Raw genomic sequence first — 20,652 nt, forward strand, 5'->3', positions numbered from 1 at the left:
AAACCATTACGTCCCCCACAAGTGAATCAACCTAATTAGTGCTAGACTGTTGTAGCTCCCTGAGAGCAGGGCTCTGGCCATCTTACCACTGTATTCCCACAGCGGCCCACATGATACATCCTCAGTAAGGAAAAATGAATGACAACTTCGGAATCTGTTAGAAGTTTTCCCGTGGCCCCTTGCGGGAGAGCTCTTTTTACTACTTTGGTTTGACCAGTACTGTCCCCACGTTCAGGCTTTTCTTCTTTGTCCTCAAAACAGGGACTTCCTAACTATTCATGATCCAAAGACCTCTAACCCCAGGGGTAGTCTCTGTCATGTCTGCTGCACCAGGTTGGCAGCCTCCCACCCAGACGGGGGCCGCTGGCCCTTCCCTGATGCGTGTGCCCTGGCGCCGACTGCCACTCTTCATCCTGCCTTGCTGTGGTTAGAGTGGAACTGTCCTCTGCTCCAAGCCGCCCCTGAAGCCCACCCTCCTTGCCGGCCTTTCCTAGACCTTACCTGTGGCTCTGTGGACAGCACACCTTGAGGACTTGCTGCTTTGGGGTTTTCTTCCCCTACTTGCTCTGGTGGGCAGTTCCTATCTCAGTTTTTCTCCCATTTGATCTGACTGGGAAGGAGTGGGCGGGCAGAGATGGGGAGTTATTTCCAAGAGGCATCATTCCCATTTTAGGACTCTTCCCCCCTCCCTCACCTGCAGTCTCATGCATTATTTGGAGTTTACTGTGGTGCCACCCATGTTTTCGTTCTGCAGCCTTTTTGGATGCCAGATTTTTAAAGCCAGCTTTCATTTCTCAGTGATCGGGAGCACAGAGATGGTGGCTGGGTTGCAACGTATTAAGTGTCTGAGACAAGGCTTGTGCCCAGAGGCAGCCATGCGTGAGTGGTCAGTCCTGAGTGGTTTGGATTGAAATAGGACAGGGAAAGCAAAGCTCCGGGGCCTTTGTCCAATCTTCCCCCTCAGTAGCTAGGCTCCATGCCAAGCTCTGTGCCCAGCCCCCTACGGCACGTGCTGTCTCCTCGCCAGGGGCCCTGACAGTCTCAGAATGATGCCCCCAGGACACGTGGGAAATTATAAGCCTCTTGCATTGAGGGAGGTTTTCTGTAAAGGGGAAAATGCTGTAATTGAAAAGCTCCTTGATTATAAAGAAGAAATAGAGACGCCTGGCATAGAAGAGCCTTCGTTCTTTGGTCTGCTCAGCCAGGGTCGGGGACATTCAGTACCCCCAGGCTAATAGGCTCTTGAGCTCTTAAGGACCTTGGAGTCTGCAGGTCCAGACTCCAGAAGGTTATGGGACCATGAAGAGGTCACACAGCTGTACCCCTTGGCTTGCTGCATTTCTGCATCTCCAGTGCCTCCATCTGCCCCCTCCCTCCAGCTCAGGTGGGACACCTTTGTCTCCACTCAGCACTCTGGGATGTACCATCAGCAATGCCTGGCCAGAATTGAGGGTCTCTGTCTTAAAGCATGGAGGAGAAAGGGGCCCTTTTGGAACAGGAGTTAGGGAAGCAAGAAGCATGAAGATTGTGCTCAGAATTGAATTCAGGGAGCAATGCATAAAAAAGCGAGAGGATGGGTAGGGATATGGTGCTTAAAAGGATCCTGGAATCCATGTACTTCTGAGATCTGTGAGCCCCGCCCCTGCTGAAGATGAGCCAGCCCCAGTACATGCTGCCCTTGAAGGTCTATAGGCATTCTGTTGGCATTTCCTAAATAGGATGTATTTCACCAAGCATCTCCCAGGACCAGAGCCCTGCAGGACATACCTGTCTAGGGCAGTTGCTATGCCCCACAGTCCCTTCCCCATCATCCCCAGAAGCGCCTCGGCCAGCCTCATTCAACTTCTTGCCTTTTTATTACAGTGTTTGAGCCAACTATATAGTCCTGGTGTATTCCTAGGCAGGAGATCAAAGGGCCCCCCGGGTCGGGTGGTCTGTGAGTGAGCACGTGATACTGCAGAAGTCTTCCTCCTGCCCTGACAACTTGCCTTGTACTACCAGTGCTGCTCAGGATGTCTGCAGCCACGAAGCTTCATTATGAATGCAGGAGCTCAGGCTCCAGGCCCACTGAATCTGAATCTGAGTCTACAGACCGCTCCTGCACTCTTAGAAGTTTGAGAAACCCCCCTGGGCTGGGGTCTCTTTCCCACATACAGCTAGGGAAGCTTGCTGGAGGGAGAAATCGACACAGAGGACTGAAAAGAACAAGTGCCTGATCTACCTTCCCCTCTGCCCTTTCACAGGTGGGTGGATGCGTGGGAAGAGGGTGGGGCATTTCCTGCTGTTCCCCCTTACTCACCTTTTCTCCACGGGGATTAGAGTCTTGACCGGGAAACATGGCTCTGGTCCCTAGCCCCTATGGGACTGAAAACCCGGAGGCTTGCATGTCTCAGATCCTCCAGAGGCTGATGTAAGGGTTGCTGAAGACCTCGGATCTTTTCTTTTGTGAAATGCAGCCCATGTGGCCGGGAAAATGGTGGGAGCTGGAAGTAACAGTTGTGGTTTTAAGCACACAGTAGATGCTCAAGAAATATATTGAGTACATGTCTTGGACTTTCCCCTCCCTAAATATTATCTGTCAAGTGGGCCTATTGGACTTGTTGACCTTGGAGGGCCCTGTCGGCTTGACCCACCAATTCGAAATGGTTGAGAAAGAGGTCTGTCTTTGTACCTTTTGCAGCCTGTTTTCCCAGTTCTTAGAACATTGGGGTGAGATCCAGAGATCTCAGAGATCCCCCTGGAACACGAGTGTTCTGTGACGAGTTCATGACCTTGGAGCCACCAACCATACCCCTCACCCGTTGTCCCCAGTTCTGGCCTTGCAGACCCACTGCGTGTTTCTTTGCTTCATGTGGGATGTTCCCCCGGGAGGGAGCTCAGTGGAGAACAGAAAGAGGTGTGGGTGAGGGCTCCCCCTTGGTGGGGAGTGGGGCACAGGAGCCTCAGGCTCTGTTGACCATCAAAGAAGGGACTCGAGTGGGCAGGCCGCTCACTTGCTGTGGACCTTGGGCAAGTCTCTAACTCTCCTTGGGCCTTGGAGGTCAGGCTGAGGTGATCTCTGCCGCCCCCTCCCTGCCTGGGGCACTCTTGTTCTGATCCCACTCTCTTCCGGGTGCCTCCCTTCCACTTCTCCGTAGCCTGTGGCTCCCCTCCCCACACCCGCCCTGGGCCCGGGTTAGGCTGGGGCGCGGGCGAGCTGCCCAGTCCAGAGACAAAGTCCAAGAGCCGCGAATGGGCTGGCGAGGGTCAACCGCGTGGCCTCTGCCAGGAAGCGCACCGAGCGCTCGGGTGAGGAGGGCGTCAGCCAGGGCGCAGCAGCTTTCTAGCCCAGCGAAGCCTGTGCGCCTTCCTCCCGCGCCTGCAGACAAGCGGAGCCCATGGGGGCCGTGGGCCCCACCTATCCCGACGTCTCCGCTTGATCCAGAAGTTGTCCCAGTCCCCTTGGAGCATGAGCTGTTGCCTGGACAGCTGGGCTGTCGCCCAGGTTCTGCCACTGTCTAGCTGTGTAAGCTTGAGCCAGTCCCTGCCCCTCTCTGGTCCTCAGTTTCCCCACCTGTAAAATGGGGGCACCGAGAACCCTCCTCCAGGACCTGCGGCGGGGAGGGGCGGCAGGGCGGGGGCCTCCCCGCCGCTCCCGCGCCCGCGGCTTGGGCTCCGCAGTGAGTGGGGAGCGGCGCCGGGGAAGGAGCGCTCCGCGGTCATGTGACGTCCCCCTCCCCGAACTGCGGCGGCGGCGAGCGCCGGCCGCGTCTGAGCAGAGCTGCAGCGGCGGCCGCGGGCACCAGAGTGCCGAGCCCAGGACGCCCCCGGCCCAGGCCCGTGGGTGAGTGCGCCCCGCCAGGGCTGCGGCCCTGGAAAGGGGAAGGGGACAGAGGTGTCCAGACTCCCGTCGGCCCGCAGCGAAGACCCCGCGCGGGCGGGCGGGGATGGAGGGTGGGGGCGAACGCGTGGGGGACCCGGGTCTCCAGGGGCGAGGGGTGGGCGCAGCTGGGCTCGCGCAGCTCGGTCTTGACAGCAGCTGGAGAAGTCGGGGGAGGCCTGGACTGAGCCGGCTGAACCCCCAGCCTGCGGGACTTGGTCCAGGCCGCGGCCAGGGGGCTTTGGTCCCACCCCCCTGGGTGGGTGGGGAGTCCAGTTTTCCGCCCACCTCGAGGTGGGGGCGCCTGGGGTTTAGAGGAGGGACTGTGGGAAGTGGGCGCGTTTCCTCCATCCCTGGGGAGGGGCCCAAGCCCTAGCGCCCCCCAGAGGGTGGCGCTCCTGTCCTCAGAGGAGGGAAGTGGGGGCCTCAGATCAACGACCCTGAGCGGGGAGGGCGGTGATGTCCTTGCATCCCCAGAGACAGGACGCATTCCCCTGTCCCTGACCCCCGCGGCAGAGCGGGGCACACGCGTCACGAAGTTGGGCGCCCCCTCGTCGCCTCCCCTGGCTCGGCAGGATCTGAGGACTCGGTGGGAATTCACGGGGCGGTTTCCGTGCCCTGCAGGGTTTGGTGCCAGCTGCGGGGCGCCTGGGCTTGGGGAAGAAACCTTGTGTACACACACCTGCACACACACACAGTCTCCGGAGGTGAGCGGCCCCCTCCCTACCCTAACAGACCCCAGCCTGTGCGTGCCCTCGGAGTCCTTGTTGGGGTCATAGCACAGGCCTGGTGGTGGGGTCAGGAAGAACATCCACTGCTCTCAGGGCTCATTGGCCTCTGTCCCCGGGCTCCATTCCCCTCCCTGCCAAGTCAGAGGTCAGGCCCCTGGGGCGGCAGGCAGGAAGGACACTGAGGGAAGGGGCACTGAGGCGGAAGGGGCACTGAGGCAGCAGGGGCACTGAGGGAAGCTGGCCAGGTGGAAGTAGGAGAGAAAGGCAATGGGGGTGAGATGGTACCACTTCCTCCCCATATGAGGCTCTCAGGAGGCTCCTGGCCCCCCCTGCACAGGTAGTGGTCCCTCCTTCCTGAGGGTGTTTGGGGGAAAACGCTATGGTTGGGGCACTGGGGAAGGTTGCCTCGCAGATGAAACAGAACATCGGCCAGAGGTGTCCCTGAATGGACTTCTGGACTGGCACAGGGCCCTGAGGGCTGTGGCTGAGTGGGGAGGCAGTGGTCAGGTCCAGCTGGCCATGGGGGCCCCCCATTCCCTTCTCCATGACCTCAGCCTCACTCTGAGAGCCCCCAGCAGCTGGAAGGTCTGGCAAGGTGTGCGTGTTCCTTGATGGCCTTGGGAAGGGTTCCAGGGTAATGATTAATCCTCAGGTGGCACAAGCAATTTCCCCCTTCACAGCAATATTTCAGGGCAGGGGCTGAAGCCTCCATTGCACAGGTGAGGAAACTGAGGCTCGGAGAGGCTAAATGAACTGCCTGAGGTCACCTAGTCACCTTCAGCGAGGTCTAGAATCGTGGTACTCTGACTCTTGATGGGAGAAGATCTCCACAGCGGTGGAGAGGAGGAAGGGTGAACGCCGTGGTGGAGTGGTCCATGTGGACCTGCTCCCGTTTGCTGCCAGGAGGGGAGGGTGCCTGTGGCTGGAAGCTGGGTCAGGTTGAGGAGAGGGTCCAGAGTCCTAGGCTTGCCTTGCCACCCCTTCCCATGGAGGGAGGGTTGTCCCATGGAGCACCATAATGGTGCTTTCACCCTGGGACCTTCCCAGCTTCCTTGGGCAAAGCCCTCTCCTCTTCTCTTCTTCCCAAGGTGCCTGCCTGGCAGGGGTCTCAGGAGGCCCCTCTCCTGGCTCTAACTACCCTCCACCCTTAGGAGACAAGAAGGATTCTTCCTTTGGCCTCTTGGAGGGCAGCAGGGAGAGAGGTCTCTGCCACTTAGGCCTCAGGCTCCCACAGCAGGGCCTCCACCTCCCTCTCACCTGGCCCTGCCCCTGCCCTGCTGTCAAGTTCTGGGGCCAAGAGGCCCTTTGAGGACTCCTCGGGCAGATCTGTCCTCCAGGCTGCCATCTGTCTGCGGAGGCCTTTGTCCTGGCTGTCAGAGGCTGCTGAGCAGCCGCACGTGCTGTGCAAACAACCGAGACCTGAGCACGGCCAGACACAAACGCAAATACAGTTAGACTGACAGATACCCTGAGACCCAGACACAGGAACACACGGACACACCCAGGCCAAGACCCCTGCCCCCGACTCTGCCTGACACACAAACACTGAGAATCACACCATCCAGATGCTGGCATGTGTGTACACACAGAGAGACGGAGGTTGTCAGCAAGGAGAAGAGCCTCTTCAGAAGCCCTCGTCTTCTGTCGTCTGCCTCCATTATCTCCTCCAGGGTGCACACATGGTACACGCGCATGCAGGAAGAACACGAGGATGCCCTACGCCCTTAAAAATGAACCTGGCAGACACGCACATGCACCCACCCACACCCAGGCCATCATGGGTGCACACACGCATGAATTACATCAGCTTCCTGCGTGTGGGATGTGAATGCTTCATCACCCGGGGAGGGGAGTGGAGGCCCCTGACCGTCCCCAGCAAAGCCTCCCCTTCCTCCCTCTTTTCTGATTAATGTGGACCCAGCTTGACTGGCCCCAAGAATCCTGGGAAACTGCCTGGTGCTTCCCACTCAGTGGACCCTCCTCTCCTGCCTCCCCTCTGTGTACACACCCAGCGGGTTGCCACGGGAGCCTCTCCCCAGGCTGCTCCTTTGCTGTCTCTGAAGGTGTTGTTCTGCAGGTCCTTCCCAAGACAGGACAGGCCCCAGCGCAGGCTCCAAGCGGCTCTGGGGTTCCCTTTCCTTTCCACTTTTGCTAGAGGCATTACCAGGCCCCAGTTTCTGCTTTGTCCTCCCAGCAAGGCTGGGGGCCAGCTGGTGTGAAGGGAAGGGAGCCCTCAGCACTCTCTGCTCACCTCCTTGCATGCCAGGACCTCTGCCAGGCTGGCCCTGGCACCCTGTGCCTCTGAGAGACTGGCGCTGTGGAGAGGTGCTTCTGTGGGCTTAGGTGAGGCCTCCAGGGCAGACATGCTAGATGGGGAGCGCTGAGGGGCTCCCAGCTCCACCACGCTCCCTCAGCACTCACACCAAGCCTGCCAGAGTGCTGATTCCCTGTCCAAGCCTGGCCCTGCCTCTTGCTGGCTGTGTGGCCCGGACAAGTCATTTTCCCTCTCTGGGCCCAGCTCCAGCTCTGGGAGGCAGCTCAGCCTGGCTGGGGGATGACGAAAGTCAGAGGTGTGAGGTGGCAGCCCTGTGCCAATAAGGAAAGGAAGTTGGGCTCTGGTGGCAGTGTGGGCCCATGGGGCCCCAGGCTGAGGACTTCCTACAGAGTGCAGCCTCTGGATCCACACTAGGGCCAAGCAGGGGTCGCCAGTCTCAGGGCTTCTTGGGGTGGCCACCCTGGGGTCAGCCCAGGAGGAGGGTACCCAAGGGCAGTGGGCTGCAGCTATGTTGCTCACATTTGTGGACATTTTATGCCTCAAAATGTGCTCTATATTTAGGGCTAAAGACCAGCACTGTCAGGCAGGTGGTGACTCAGAGAGGAAGAAGGGAAAAGAGGCAGAGGAGTGCTGGTGGGGAGACACCCCAAAACAGAAAGGTCCCACTGGGATTCCAGCCTTTCCTACTGCAAGAAAGGAAGCAAAACATGATACTCCTGCTTTGCACCAGCACAACGGGAGCAGCCTCGTGTGCCTACTCACTAAGCATTTAATGAGCATGTAGTGGATCCCAGGGACTGTGACAGGCACTGGGGCACAGAGATGAGCTGGGTCCTGCGGTCCCTGCCACAGCCCGGTGCTATGTGTCAGATGAGGAGGTGAGGCTCAAAGAGAGAAAGTGACTTGCCCACTCTACAGGTTAATACCTCTGCCAACCGGGGCCACCCTCCCTCAGACCCCCATTCGGAGGAAGCAGACCCAAGTTCGAATTCTGACATTGCCACTGAGCAGCCGTACAACTTTTGGTGAGTTCCTCTCTCCCTCTGAGTCTTTTTCTTGATCTAGGAAGTGGGAATCATAGCACCTGCCTGATGAGTATGTTTCAAGGGATAAGAAGGTGAATGCAAGCAAACACTGAGGGCAGTGCCCAGCTTATCCTAGGCATTCTGCTGGGTCTAAAAGGACATAGATTGGGAGTCCTCAGAATGCCAAATCCAGCCTCTGCTGTGTGACTTTGGAAAAATCACCTGCCTTCTCTGTGCCTCATTTCTTTCTCCCTAGAACGGGGATGACAAGCTTTTATTTGCCTGCCTCCCTGGGGATGTTGTTTGCGAGGCCAGACATACTGGCTGGGAACTGCTTTGAAAAATATAAAGCTGCACTCAGAGAAACACAGAGAGACACACTGAAGGAAAAGCAAACACAGACAAATCTGGAGAAAAATCTTTTCTAAAAACATCAAATACTTCTCTACAGCCAGAAAAAAAAATAAGCCTTTTCTTCAGTGTTTTGAGGGTAGTGAGAATTTTTTCCGTAACTTCGCATTTCCAAGGTAGTTGGCATGGCTATCACCAGGTGAGCTGGATAAGTTTCCTCCTTGAGGAGTCCTTGCCTGGCACATATTAGGTGTTCAGTAAGTGATAATGTTAGTAGTAGAATTACGAGTTGCACAGCAAGAGGAGAAGTGGAGGCGCTCCTGGAGGCGAGACCAGCTACGGCGTGGGCAAGGGCGGGGGATGGCAATGTGGACACTGGGTTGGATTCATGGAAGGTGTGGGTAGGGACAAATCGGGGTCAGTCTATTAAGGGCCTTGAATGGCAGGCTGAGGAGTCTGCATTTCCTCAAAATCAATGCGGGATACATGGGAGGGGCAGGCTGAGGAGTCTGCATTTCCCCAAAATCAATGCGGGTTACCCGGGAGGGGCAGGCTGAGCCCACTAGCCTGGAATGAGGAACCACCTGGCGTAGTTCTCTGCCCTGCCACTGCTGTGTAAGGATGGCCCCCTCGCCTGTTTCCCTGGACCTCATTTTCTCCCAGTGTGCAAAGGAGAGGATTCCAGCCTCTTCCATCCCAGGGGCAGGCAAGAGGATCAAGGCACCAAACCACCCAGGAACTAGGTTGCTATGAGAGCTGGAGAGCCGGGGGCTATCATTGGTTCAGGAAGTCAGGAACCTTGTGTTCCGCTTCTGGCCCCACCCCACTAGCTGGGTGAGCTCAGGCAAACCGCCCGGCCTCTTTGAGCCTCCCTTTCCATCTGTGGAATGGGAGGATGTAGTTTCTGTTTTTGCAGTACAGCTCCCATAAGTTGAACCTGGTGACTGTGTTGTGTGAGCCTCAAGTGTGTTGCTGTATCTCTGGGGGAATTGCAGTATTTCTTGAAGCTACAGTACCTGTTCCTCAGACTCCCCTGAGACGGTGGATCTGCTGACAAGGCTGGGGTTTGGGGGCAGTGGGTGAGGATCAGATGCCTGAGCCACCTCAGAGGCTGTGACCTTCTCAAGGCCACGGGAGCCATGTGTCTGCCGCAGCCAGGCTGTGGGGGCAGCAGAGGGAAGGTGGAGGTGGGGCAGATGGGTCCAGCCCTCTGCTTGCCTCCTGAACTCTGGGCCCCAGTTCTGTGAGGGAAAGCCACCCCAGTACCCTGCTCAGAGGACAGCCGTCTCCAAGGCCTCACTCCTTGACTTAGGGCTTGAGGGGTAGGGTGGAGGTGACTGATGGAGGGTGACCTTGGGAACTTCTTCCTGCCTGCAAGCTCGGTGCCAGAACTGCCAGGGCAGCCCTGATTCTTCTTGCTCAAAAGTTGGCAGCATCAGGGACCCTCGAGAGGCTGCCAGGACAAGGCCTGAGCTGATGTCACCATCACCAGCCTCTTGCGTCTTCCCCTGTGTTGGAGGTCCAGAGAGAGGCCATCCACCCGCTGGCAGACTGCTGTAGGCACTGTGCCCACCCGGGCAGCAGGCTCAGGATGCCATGGGACTGAAGACTCTGGCCTTGCCTCATTCACCACTTGCCTTTCACTTGAGGTGTGGGAGCTCTGCCAGGGATAGAGGGTTGCCCTTACAGCCCCTCTCCCAGGGCTCCCTGCCTCTAGAAACAGGACTGGGCAGAGCCGCTGGGACAAAGACCTCACCTGTCCGAGTCCCCAAAGCCCACAGCCCTCCCTGGCTGGAGAGGTGTGGGCTCTGTAGTCCTCTGAAGGGCAGAGAAGCCTGGGTCCTGCCCAAACTCTACAATGCTGGGCCCACCCAATGGCAGTCAGGGTGGGAAGTGGGCAGCTAGCTCAGGAATTCTAGGAAGATTCTGGATGGGGGGAGGCATGATGGGGCCTGAGCAATTGTATGCAGGTGGGGGCATTCATTGAGCACTTGCAGTGTGCTGGGCCCTATGTAAGCACTTTTCATGGATCTATCTCATTTAATCCTCTTAGCAACCCTCAAGGGCTCAGAGAGGTTAAATAGCCTGCCCCAGGTCACCCAGCTGGTGAGTGGCTGGGGCTGAGATTTGAATTGAGGGTTGTGTGACTCTACTTTTAGCCATTTCTGTGTACTGCATGCAGAATGAGAAGGGGTTGGGGAGGGCGCCACACAGAATCTGTGCTCTGGGTAATGGGAGCAATTCTGGGCAGGGGCAGGAGCAGGGGTGGGGCTGAGACTTGGAGGCTCACACCTGCAGGACTTGGCCCTGAAGCTTCCAGGCCCTAAAGCTTCCAGCTCCCCCTCCCCATGGCCTATCCCTGGGGCCCAGTGCCCCAGGCTGGCTTGGGGGAAAAGGATGAATGGGGACAACTTTTCAGAGGTTCCCGTGGACACACAATCCCACAGACCCTGACTTCTCCTGGCCCCCTACGTCTCTGTGAATTCCCAGCTTGGAAACCCAAGAAATCCCCAGCTTCAGAGCTGGGAAGGAGCCCACAGAGATCAGCTGGTCCAACCCCCTCGTTTTACAGATAGTAATTATCATGATTATGCCTGATGGGAGCAATTCACAAAGGACTTTCACATCTGGGTTGCTGTTGAGTGTGCCGGAGCCCTTGGGGCCAGCAAGATTCATCCACATTTTGTGGGTGAGGAAACTGAGGTTCATAGAGGCAAGGAGATGGACCTAGGGGCACGCAGTTGACCTTGGTACAGGTCTCTTCCTTCTGAGACCCAGCACCTATGTGACGTGGCTCTGGGGCTGCACCCTGCATTGGAGTGGGGCTGGTCCTGAGAGGTCTGTATGGCGCCAGGGCAGGTATCAGATGAGGTTCTGAGATTCCCAGTGATGCCTGCCTCCTCCCTGTCATGGGAACACCACGCCCTTCAGTGGCGTGGTCTGGAAGAGACAGACTGGTGGGCAGAGCTGTTTCCAAGAGACTTCTCTGCCCACCATGCACATGGGGGCTATGCTGCCCCAGAAAATCAGATTGAGAAGGGCCCTTGGAGGGGCCTCATTATTCAGAGAAGAAAACTGGGGAGCTGCCCACAGTCACACTGTGAGCCATTGGTGGCACTAGGCTTAGAACACAGATTTCCTGGCTCAGCTCACAGCTGTCCTTGCACGTGTCCAGTAATAGTACTAAAGACAGTCTCCATTTATTGTGTGCCTACTATGTGCCAGGGGTGAGCAGTTTACACTGAATCCTAAGAACAATCCTATGCGGTAAGTACTTTTATTATCATTGCCATCCTTTTTTACAGATGAAGAAACTGAGGCTTTGAGAGGTTATGAAAATGGACCAAAGTCACAAGCCAGGAAATGGCAAAGCAGGAATTTAAGCACAGATCCATGTGATTCCAAACCCATACTGATGCCAGTCCTTATATATATTATGATAGGACTAAAGTTGACTTTCTGTTTCTTTATGTTCATAGTCAACGTAGGCCATCGTTCATTCATTGAACATTTATGGAGTGCTCACTAAAACAAGGAGACTATAGAGCTGATCAGGGTTGAGGGTCAGAGATTAGGTCATGAGGCAAGGAGTCTCAGACACTGCTAAGCTCTCTGCCTCCACCAAGAATGGCTGCCTCTCCCTCCCTTTTTTTTTTTTTTTGGAGACAGAGTCTTGCTCTGTTGCCCAGACTGGAGTGCAGTGGCGCGATCTCAGCTCATGCAACCTCGGCCTCCTGGATTCAAGCGATTCTTGTGCCTCAGCCTGCTGAGTAGCCAGGACTACAGGCATGCACCACCACGCCCAGCTAATTTTTGTATTTTTACTAGAGATGGGGTTTTGCCATATTGGCCAGGCTGTTCTCGAACTCCTGACCTCAGGCGATCCACCTGCCTCAGTCTCTCAAAGTGCTAGGATTATTACAAGCATAAGCCACCGTGCCCCAGCCATCTCCCTCCTCCTCCTGTCCCCAGCTCAGCCCGACTACATTTGCATCCTCTTCCTCTGCTCCTCCTGCCCACCTGATTTACCCTTGGGGTAAATGAAGGCATGACTCAGCTAGGGCTCCTGGGCTTTGTGTATCCCAAAGAAGACCCTACTGGCAACAGTGTTAACAGCCACCACCGTGCAAGCCGTTCGTGAGCACAAGGCACCATGCTAAGGTGTCTGTGTGCATCACCTTGTTTAACACGCCATCACCCTGTGAGCTAAGAGCTAGTATCATCTCCATTTTCCAGATTGGAAACTAAGGCTGACGGTCACAGCTCAAGACTGAGTCGGGGCTGGGTGCAGTGGCTCTTGCCTGTAATCCTGGCACTTTGGGAGGCTGAGGCAGGAGGACCACTTGAGGTTGGGAGTTGAAGACCAGCCTGGCCAAAATGGTGAAACCGCATCTCTACTAAAAATACAAAAATCAGCCGGGCATGGTGGCGGGTGCCTGTAGTCCCGGCTACTCAGGAGGCTGAAGCGAGAGAATCGCTTGAACCCTGGAGGCAGAGGTTGCAGTGAGCCAAGATCGTGCCATTGCACTCCAGCCTGGGTGACAGAGCAAGACTGTCTCAAAAAATAAATAAATAAATAAATAAATAAATAAATAAATAAATAAATAGCTGAGTTGGAACCCACTCTGTCCAGCCCTCTTGAGCCTGTGCCCTTCCTCACTGGCTCACACTGCCCTGCTCTGTATCCAGGCTGTGTAGTTATGCATTCAGAGCCCTGGTTCCTGGAAGGCAGGGCTTCAGCCAAGCAACGGGTTTATTAAGCACCTGCTGTGTGTCTTGGGGAGGTGCTTTGTGAGGCTAAAGCTTGTGAGGACGGGGAGATTGGGTTCCTCTGTGAGAGATCTCAAGGCTCCATGCCCGCATCCTACCCCAGAAGGCATTCAAGCCCGAGGATACCAGGACAGAGCAGCCAGGGCAGGGCAGTGTGTACTGTTGGAAGGACTTTTTTCCTGGCAGGAGCGTCCCTCACAGTGACTCAGAGCAGTGTGAAGACCTCAGAGAGGTTTTGTAACCATATCTGCATCCACTGATCCTTAGGCAAGCCACTCGGCCTCTGGGACCTTGGCTTCCTGATCTGTGAAATGGGGAAGATGATTGTACCTAATTTACAGGGTGGGTTTAAGGACTGGATGAAAGCACTTGGCACAGGGCCTCGGGAACTAGAAGGGGCTGTGCCACTGAGCCGCAGCGCACGGGTGATAGGGACTGAGGTCCCGAAGAGCTCGGAAGAGCTGGATCTGCTCTGCACACCTCAATTTCCCCCGTCAGCCATGGCAGACATGTAACCCTTGCAAGATCAGCCTCACGGGGCTGTTGTCAGGATCACAGAGATCCCGGAACGCGTAGGTGCGGCCCCGTGATCTGCGAACCGAGAGAACGGGTCCCGCGGGAGGGGGCGGCGAGAGCACAGTGGGCGGGCGCAGGTGCGCCCTTGTGAGCTGGGAGACGTGCGGCGGCGCCTGGCGCCGGGGAGAGGGCGAGGACGGGCGCTGGGGCCGCCTCCATGTAAGGGAGGGGTGAGGAAGTGCGGGGGGCGGCGAGCGCGCGGCCGGTGACTGGGGGCGCTGTCCCGGCGGCTCCGGGTCCCCACCCTTCTCTGAGAGGCTCCCGGGGCGCTGTCCCTGGTCCTGGAGCCCGGGCGGCTGTCGCCTGCAGTTCTTATGACGGCCAGTTGGCGGCGCCCGAGACCGCGGCGGACTCCCGGACCCATTAGAGAACACGTTTTAAAAAGCGTTCTTCGGCCGGGCGCGGTGGCTCACGCCTGTTATCCCAACACTTTGGGAGGCTAAGGCGCGCATCACCTGAGGTCGGGAGTTCGAGGCCAGCCTGACCAACATGGAAAAACCCCGACTCTACTAAAAATACAAAAATTAGCTGGGCCTGATGGTGCATGCCTGTAATCCCAGCTACTGAGGTGGAGGTTGCGGTGAGCCGAGATCGCGCCATTGCACTCCAGCCTGGACGACAAGGGCAAAACTCCGTCTCAAAAAAAAAAAAAAAAAAAAAAGCGTTCTTCATTTTCCTGTCATGATATTCCTAGGAAATACGCCTGCCTAGACACCTGACTTCAAAAACCAACTATATACTGGCATAAGAGATGAAAAAGGACCTCCACCTCCCTACATGAATGCTGTGGCATGACCACACCACAAGAGCCAATGAAGTAACCAGCCTTGGGCACCTATTTATTAAAAATGTACTCTTAGATTTAAAAAAATTAAAATTATTGTAATAGAGATGGAGTCTTGCTTTGTTACCAGACCGGTCTCGAACTTCTGGGCTTAAGCAGTCCTCTCACCTCAGCCTCTCAAGGTGCTGGGATTACAGGTGTGAACCACCTTGCCCAGCCTACACTTAGATTTTTTGTTTTTGTTTTTGTTTTTTGAGACAGAATCTCAAAAACTCCAGGCTAGAGTGTAGTGCTGTGATCTTAGCTCACTGCAACCTCCGCCTCCTGGGTTCATGCAATTCTCCTGTCTCAGCCTCCTAAGTAGCTGAGACTACAGGCGCATGCCACCACACCTGGCTAATTTTTGTATTTTTAGTAGAGACAGGGTTTCACCATATTGGTCAGGCTGGTCTCGAACTCCTGGCCTCAGGTGATCTACCCGCCTCAGCCTCCCAAAGTGCTGGGATTACAGATGTGAGCCACTGAGCCCGGCCTACCCTTAGATTTAAGAGCAGAAAGTCATGTCGCTGTACCTGACCTGTAGTTCAGAATGACTTCAGTAGCTGCACCTTTGAAAAATGTATTATGGATTAAAGCCACACCAAAAAATATTCATTTGTAAACCAGAGTTAGGTTCTAGGATGGGTTACCCGGGCTTTTTACCCACTTGAATATCTAGGAGGATATCTGATGAACAACAAATCTCCTGAAGTGGGACTCTCACCAGCGTAGCTTTCCTGTCCCCCACCCACTGAATGACAGTGGTGACCCCGTCATTTCTGAGGACTGAAACCACCCTGGTGCCCTCTGGGGGGCAGAGCCACCCTTGTTGAGAGCCACTGCCTCAATGAGGGCCTTGTCGGGGTGGAGAGGGGCTCTCAGAGTCCCAGACTGGTTGGCCTCCTGGGAGGGTGGTATCATAAGGAACTGCTGGGAAACTCTCTCCCCCCATTATAGATGAACCAGCAGAGGCCAGAAGTGGGAAGGCACTTGTGATGAGAAATGGTGGGTTGCCAGCAGAGCTGGGGCCACAGGCAGGTCTCCCCAGGTCAGGACTCCGCCAGCCCAGCTTCCTGAGGGGAGCTCTGGGCCTCAAGCAGTCTCCCAGCTTTGTCCAACTGCCCCGAAAATGGGCTGGGAGGGCCACGCCCATAGCAGTGGAGGTAGGAGAGGGGGGCTGGCCGGCTAGACACCAGCCTGTAATACATGAGAGGTGTCTTGGCCTCCACTCTGCAATCCTGGAGATGCAGCAATTGCACCCTTCTCTGACCCCCAAAGAGCCATTCTGTCTCCTACCTTTATTTCTTCCCAGTAGTTAGCTGGATGCTCCATGCGTGTTTGTGAGGTGTGTACACATCTGTCTGTGTATATAGTATGAACACAAATAATGTGATTTGAGTAAGGATGTGTGGGCCTGAGATTCCTGTGCCTGCATGTGCTGTCATCAGTGTGTACTTACATGCATGTACAAACCCAGCCGGAGTCAGTAGGTGCATGTGCACTGATTGGGGACCTAAGGGTGGGAGCTGGAGTTGACCTTTGCATGTGCACGTACTTGTGGGTTTGCAGCATAGGGGCTGGTGTTCATGTGAGCCTGTCTGCATGCATTTGATCTTGATGTGATCTCTACAGGCATGAGTTAGATGACTCTTTGCATGTGCATGGCACGGTACTAGGCCAAGTGCATGTGTGACCTGGGAAAGTTTGTGTGCAGGTGTGCACACAGGTCTACCAGAGACCTTGTCTGTCTTGTTCAGACTCTATCGCCAGTGTCTGAACAGTGTCAGCCACACAGTGGGTGCTCAATACAGTGTCAGCCACACAGTGGGTGCTCAATACTGAATGAATGGGGGAAGGAATGAAAGACCGTACACCTGGGTGCTGCCTCCAGAAGGGCTTTGCTTCCAGGGCCTTTCAAGCCACATGATCTGCATGGAGATGAGAAAGACATCCTCAGGGGTAGGGCCTGAGTGGGGGCAGGTATTCTGGCCAGGCCAGATTTTCCTGGTCCCTGATGGGGTCCCTTTAAGTAGGCAGGGGTTTCAGAAACCCATTGAATAGAGCAGGAGTCTCAGAGCCAGGGCAGAGGCTGGCTCAGTAACCTCACTGGCCAGCTGCCTAGGGAAGGGCTGTGAGCCAAGTCACACCCACTCTTCCCTCCCTTCCCAGGGGCTGGGGAACCCCCAAGAGACTCTTTTTCCAGAAGCTTCCTGGGATTGGGTTGGTGTGGCTTGGCTAGAAAGGCCACAGGCAAAGTAAGGATAATGATACTTTCAGAGCTAGCAGAATTCTCTCAAGGCAAATGTATCTTTCCATTGTTAGGTCTTTTTTTTTTTTTTTTTTTTTTTTTAGATGGAGTCTTGCTATGTCGCCCAGGCTGGAGTGCAGTGGTGTGATCTTTGCTCACTGCAACTTCTGCCTCCTGGGTTCAAGCGATTCTTCTGCCTCAGCCTCCTGAGTAGCTGGGTGCCACCACGCCCAGCTAATTTTTGTATTTTTAGTAGAGACGGGGTTTCACCATGTTGATCAGGCTGATCTCGAACTCCTGACCTCATGATCCACCTGCCTCAGCCTCCCAAAATGCTGGGATCACAGGCGTGAGCCACCGCGCCCAGCCCACTGTTAGGTCTTTAATCCAGCAAAGTGAGAGTAGGTGTTTAACATATGAGCAAACTGAGGCCCAGTGAGGAAAACTGATTAATGCAAAGCTACACAAGAGGCTGCCTGGCCAGGGCAGGAAGCCCAGACGCCTCCTCTCCTGCCCAAGAGGCCTGGGGCAGATATCCTGAATGAGTATGACTCGGGGAGGGGAGGAGGCTATTGGAGGCCCTGGCAAGAGTTGGCTCCACTAGCCCCACCTAGAGCCCAGACCTGAGATCTTCCCGGGGTTTGCTCCTCCCTCTCCCCTTCCATTTCCCTGGAAAGGGGGAGCTGGAGGTAGGTAGGTGGAACACCCAGAGTTCAACAAGAGGTGAACTTGGAAAGGCAGCTCTGCAACCCTCCACCCGGTGCTCTTCTCCCTTCCTCTACAGTCTGGCAGCTGTTTGAACAACTTGGGTACAAATCTAGGAGGCCCAGAGGGGAGGCTTCCTCTCAGAGGGAGGGCCTGGACCCTGGAAAGCAGCCTGGCACTGTTTTCTAGGTAAGAGGCTGGAGGCCAAGGAAGAAGGGGGCTCAAACTCCTTCAACGATGGCAGTGACTTCCCAGTGCCAGTTAGCAAGCACCCCGTGCTGACTGCAGAGCAGTGATGTCCCCGTCACAGTGGGCCAGTGAGGCCAGTGTCATGGGATGTTACTAATGTGTTTGACATCACACAGCTAGGAAGCATCAGAGCCTGGTCCAGCCCTGGTCCCTGTCACACTGCCTCTGTGTGTGTGTGTCAGTCCTGGAGGCTGTTCCACATGCCCACACACAGATCTTCCCCAGTCTGTCCCATAGCTGCATGGCACTGCATGGCATACATGGACCATAATTTATCAAATTTCCTCTGGGTGGCCATTTAGTTTTAGAATTCTTACTAATAAATCTTTGCTAGCCCTACAAAAATGGCAACTTCATATAGTTTAGCCTAATAAAAATGATGCTGCTACAACAATTTTTTTTCTTTTCTTCTTTTTTTTTTTTTCAGACAGAGTCTTGCTTTGTCACCCAGGGTGGAATGCACTGCAACCTCCACCTCCTGGGTTCAAGCAATTCTCCTGTCTCAGCCTCCCAAGTAGCTTGGACTACAGGTGCCAACCACCATGCCCGGCTGATTTTTGTGTTTTAGTAGAGATGGGGCTTCACCATGTTGGCCAGGCTGGTCTTGAACTCCTGACTTCAAGTGAACTACCCGACTTGGCCTCCCAGAGTGCTGGGATTACAGGTGTGAGCCACCGTGCCTAGCCTTTCTTTTTCTTTTTTCTTTTCTTTTTAAGACAGGGTCTTGCTCTGTCACCCAGGCTGGAGTGCAGTGGTGCAGTCAGGGCTCACTGCAGCCTCAACCTCCCAGGCTCGAGCAATCCTCCCACCTCAGCCTCTCAAGTCACTGGGACTACATATGTGCACCATCACACCTGGCTAATTTTTAGAGTTTTTGTAGAGACAGGTCTCACTATGTTGCCTAAGCTGTTCTCCAACTCCTAGTCTCAAGTGATCCTCCCTATTCAGCCTCCCAAAGTGCTGGGATTACAGATGTGAGCCACCGTGCTCAGCCAGCAAATGTTTTACTTAACAAACACATGTTAAGTGACAAATACTCTACTATTCTCAGTGCTTTATCATTATTAACTTATTTAATCCTTGGCAAAACCCTTTGAAGTAGGTACTGTTATTTTCATCATAAATCCCATCTTGCAGATGAAAAAACTGAGGCTCAGAAAGCTTAAGTAACTTGACCAAGGTCACACAGGTGACAAGCGGGAGAGCTGAGATTTTAGCCTTCAAGGGTGAGGATATAAGCAAATGCCTCAATGTCCATTGTCCTTGCCATTCATCTACAGGCTCACATGCTATGATGCAGAAGATCAATTCTTGGAAGTGGTCTTGCAGGTTAACAGGATGCATTCAAATTCAGCTGTCACCAAAGGACCAGGAGCTGGTCAGGGACTGTCCTGCTGCAACCCTGGCCAAGGGAACGTGACCCCCACTAACTACCCCCACTCCCACCCCCACCCCCATCCCTTGCCAATGAGGCAGCTGCAGCTGGTCAGAGCAGAGAGGCTGGAGCCCACACTGGGCTCTTTGTCTTCGGTGGGAACCCTTCAGCCCCCATGGCCCCTCTCAAGGGCCCACTGTCCCAGTACCAGTGGGGCCTCCCGGGGGCCAGGCCTGGCTGGGAAACTTGCCACGTTGGCAGACCCTTGGCCACTCTGCCAACTGGGCATGCAGAAACCACTCAGGAATCATTCCCACTAAAAAGACTGGCGAGGTATAGGTCCATGTCGAAGGGGATGCAGCAGCTCAGATGTGGCTGGAGTCCAGGCCCCAGCCCAAGCACTGTGCACATCCTCATAGCCCAGGCCTAGCTCTTCAGTCCTCTGCCCCAGCCGCCTCCCACCTCTCTGAGAGCCCCTGCTGCTGCTGCTGCTGCTGCTACTACTTAGGAAGGAGGGAGGGAGGAAGGGAGGGAGGAAGGTTGTTGCTGCTACTACTTAGAAAGGAAGGAGAGAAGGAGGGAGGGAGGGAGGGAGGTAGGCTGTTGCTGCTATTACTTAGAAAGGAAGGAGGGAAGGAGAGAGGAAGGGAGGGAGGGAGGCTGTTGCTGCTACTACTTAGGAAGGAGGGAGGGAGGGAGGGAGGAAGGAAGGAAGGAAGGAAGGAAGGAAGGAAGGAAGGAAGTTCGTTCCTCCCTTCTCAGGCAAACTTCAGTGCTCTCAGGACCCACCCCTCAGGAGCCTGCCCCGGTGTGATTCCTCCCCCCAGGAATCTGCAGCACTGCCCAGAGCAGAAGGGGCCCAGTCCAGGCTCCAGAGCACCTTGCAAGGGGAAGCCAGACCCTCCTCTGAGGACTGAAAACCAATGGACATAGTTCTAGGAATGAGGAAATAATGTTTGCCCTGTCCAGGCTCTGAACCCTGCAAGGGGCTCTTGAGGGCTCCTGCACCCACCAGAATGTGCAGAGAAGAGGTCCCAGGTGGGAGCCGAGAGGGGGCTGAGGGCAGATCCCCAAGAGAGAAGTAATTGGTGTGAGCGAGGATCTCAATTTCTTCGTGTCTAAAATGGGGAAACTGCAGCGCCACTTACCCTGCCTAGGTGAGACAAACCGTAGACCCTGGTACCCAGACTCGTCATTTCCCAGGGGATGCTGGAGCTCACCAAGCCCAGGCCCGGGTCCCAGGTGGAACAGCTCCTGAAAGGCGTCTGCAGAATCCCTGCTGCCCTGTCCTTGTGCCCTTGGTCATCCTTCCTCCCTCATCCCGGCTGCATCTGTGCCCTAGAGTTTGTTTAAACAGAAAATCCCATAGCAAACCTTGAGACTGTGGGGGCCTCCTTGGGTGCAGGGCCTGGGGGAAGGATCTCTCCCTCTATGGGGGGAAGACTGGGTGTTGGGCTGGAGGGCAGTGTGCTCTGGGGTCAGGGCTAGTGACCCGGTGTCTGCTGACACAGCTCCACTTGGGTGGGGGAAACAGCTTACTCTGAGGAAGAGCACTGGACTGTGAGCTCTGGGCGAGCTGGGTGCAGAAGAGGGACTTGGAGTGTTTAGTGAGCGAATGAGTACCTGCTGCAGAGCTCAGAGCCCAGTTCCCTCTAAAGGTTGGGA

The 20,652-nt window shown here is 55.4% G+C and overlaps 1 protein-coding gene across 28 annotated transcripts in view; it reads left to right on the forward strand.

Moving 5' to 3' along the window:
- The first annotated feature begins 3,663 nt into the window (after positions 1-3,663).
- Positions 3,664-20,652, forward strand: part of RAP1GAP (RAP1 GTPase activating protein) — a 73,613-nt gene continuing 56,624 nt past the window's right edge. For 8 of the 28 annotated variants that reach the window (XR_002003142.4, XR_008679814.2, XR_008679813.2 and 5 more), the window contains exon 1: positions 3,666-3,823. The gene's annotated coding sequence lies outside the window, so the exon portion shown is untranslated. Of the gene's footprint in view, positions 3,824-7,783; positions 7,891-20,652 lie in introns of all 28 variants that reach the window. The other 20 variants (XR_008679850.2, XM_063701979.1, XM_055387090.2 and 17 more) reach the window with 7 other exon arrangements.

The sequence above is a fragment of the Gorilla gorilla genome, chromosome 1 (assembly GCF_029281585.2).
Source record: "Gorilla gorilla gorilla isolate KB3781 chromosome 1, NHGRI_mGorGor1-v2.1_pri, whole genome shotgun sequence".
Taxonomy (NCBI): Eukaryota; Metazoa; Chordata; class Mammalia; order Primates; family Hominidae; genus Gorilla; species Gorilla gorilla.